The sequence below is a fragment of the Schistocerca serialis genome, chromosome 6, assembly GCF_023864345.2.
Source record: "Schistocerca serialis cubense isolate TAMUIC-IGC-003099 chromosome 6, iqSchSeri2.2, whole genome shotgun sequence".
Lineage (NCBI taxonomy): Eukaryota > Metazoa > Arthropoda > Insecta > Orthoptera > Acrididae > Schistocerca > Schistocerca serialis.
Window position 1 is genome coordinate 756,035,695 of NC_064643.1, and position 2,800 is coordinate 756,038,494.

The window sequence follows — 2,800 nt, forward strand, 5'->3', positions numbered from 1 at the left end:
TGCTGTAAGTTTCGCAAAGACAGCAGCAGATATTCAAAATGTGGGTCTGAAGTCCCCAAACACAGCACATTTTCGGCTGATTAAAAATGGTGATTGCGTGTGAATGGAGGCTTTCTGTTTTACATTCACCAAATTGCTGTCCACTATTATGGAAAATTTTTCTCTGGACACAGTAACATGTGGCATACGCTCTTTCAACGAAACATTGAGTGACCTTAAAGAAGCAGATCGTACCATTTAAAAATATGTAGGTAGGGAAATGATTGAAGATATTGTCCATACAGGAAATATCCAGCCATTTATTTACTGTATCATTCTTACTATTTCAATATCAAAGGTCATGTAAATTTTTGTGATTAAATTGGTCTGGTATTCCGTGCTACCAACAATGTTTGGTGTCATGTCTTAGGTTCAGCCAGGCATAAGTAGAACTACACGGTCGAACATACTGCTTCATTGGTCTCAAACATAAGCTCGCCCTATTGTGGTTTGTTCACTGAAAAGATGGCACAAATAGAGCTCTGGGCGCAACGTATGTACAAATCATTACAATAAGCACTAATATCGTTGCAGTTCAGATCAAAGCGCCTCAGCTGCGAATTCACATGGGGTACACTGAAAAATTTTGCATTCAAGTTGGCACTGAAATGTTATCCAAAGAACGAGCGACTGAGGAACTGGTCTTCGTACGCAACTACTGATGGATATTCGTCAACATGGGAAGATGCGACAGAAACACAATCTGCTGCATGGAGAGTGAACACATTCATGCTTTAGTCGCCTCGAACACCTGTTGCTGACGAGTATTTCCGGCGTCCCTCGGCGCGGACCAGCTGATTCGGATCTGGCTGCTGCGATGTGGCGGCAAGAGGTGCGTACGGTGGCTCATTTCTCCATGCATCTTACTGTGCTTTGTCTTTCAGAACTCTTGTTGCTAAACAACATGACTTGCACTCCATACTGCCGAAGGGTAACAACAAAGTAAATGGGGTATAGTTTAAACACTGGCACTAATCATTAAATATGGGCACAGTAACTCAGGTGGACGATGGGGAGACAGGAAACTGACGGCGGCATTTCTGAAGCTTTCGAATGAAGGAATTTATAGGGAACCCAGGAGTTCACAGTCGTAGTGGGTAGCCAGTTACTTTAAACATGCCCCCTCCGATATACTTCACGAATACCTTAACAACCACACCGCGATGTTCCGTTACTAATATCAACTCACCTGTGTTCATAGTATACAACCTGGCATACGGAGACAAACTGCTTTTAATGTTTATTGCTACTTCTATTTTTTGGACCATTTAATAAGTTTGGCACACTTCATTTCCTCTTTGGTTGATCAGCGAAATGAACACTTCCTGCAGTCTATTTTCATAGCATTAATATATATCACGAAATGCATGACACCCAACTGTATTAATGTTCGTTCATTACTACCGGTTTCGGTATTGTAGCATCGTCTAGCTATCTGTACCAAAACAAATAAATCTAAAAAAATGCACAAAAACTAATAAGTTGTATGTAGGTGGAATATAAAGTAATGCTCACGAAAAGCTCAATTATTAATCACATGTCATATCATGTATCAGCACAGCAATCCATACAATGCACGTCCCATCTACACTCCTACACAAAAATCGGAAAACCAATTGTTGTACCAGGACAAAAGATGGTGTGACCCATCACGAACGTCGCACTTGGCTGCATTTGTCTTTGTACGCGAGGGACATTATTCAGCAGTAGCAGTACATACAGTGGTAACAGCATCGTTCGATATGGACGTTTAACCGAGACGGAGCTGAACTACGGGGGCGTATGAACACGAGTGCAGCGTTTTCAAAGGAACCATTTCGACCTGCATTTGAACCAGTTATAAGCAAACAGTGGAAGACTAAAACGAGGTTGACTGGATGGGACTTGAGAGTTGCTACCTCTGAAGACAGCTGCTCTGTTTTAAATAATGTGCAAACCTGTGGTCTAGATGGATAGTTTCTTGTGTGTACTTACATGGATATGGTGTCTGTTCTTTCGGACATGTCTGAAAGAACAGACATCATATCCATGTAAGTATATAGTTCTGGCAATACCGGCCATGACCCGAAGGCATACGGGACTTGGTAAGAATGTCTTCCACGAGTAATGAGTGTGATGGGGTGGGACACTACGAATGCAGTGTGTGGACATACAAGGTGAGAATGTGGGTCTCGCGGGAGGCGTGCGCGAGATAGTCCCTGCAGTCGCACTATCCTCTGTGCCCTCGGTGGCTCAGATGGATAGAGCGACTGCCATGTAAGCAGGAGATCCCGGGTTCGAGTCCCGGTCGGGGCGCACATTTTCACCTGCCCCCGTTGATATATATCAACGCCCGTCAGCAGCTGAAGGTATTAATATAATTATAATTTCAATCTAGTTTCTTGTGTGTTTGCTAAACGACCTCTTCCTGACGCTGCAAAGGGATGGATGGTTAAACAAAGAAAGAATCATGTTACTTCTAAAAAAAAGGAACTGTGGCTGATATAGTTACGTTGACGAGAAAGTCGAGGGAAGTTTATTGATGAGGAGAGTAGAAAATGCTAGAATATAGGCGGGTACGTGTGTTTTTAGTGGAAACCGTGAACGCGAGACGAAATTACGTCCGTAAAGTGTTACACATACGACGGACAGAAACTGTCTGAAACGCCCCTGGCAGGCCGCTTGAACATGGACATGTGACACCCCGACTGGCTAACTTCAATGCGAAATAACTTGGAAATGGCACAAAGTAGCAATTTTATTCTTAAAATTTGTATCTCAG

At 43.0% G+C, this 2,800-nt stretch overlaps 1 non-coding gene across 1 annotated transcript; it reads left to right on the forward strand.

Annotated features, from left to right (window-relative positions):
- Window positions 1–2,259: 2,259 nt before the first annotated feature.
- On the forward strand, window positions 2,260–2,334 carry Trnat-ugu (transfer RNA threonine (anticodon UGU)). Its single transcript has one exon. It is a non-coding gene; the product is annotated as a tRNA-Thr (tRNA).
- Window positions 2,335–2,800: the final 466 nt, after the last annotated feature.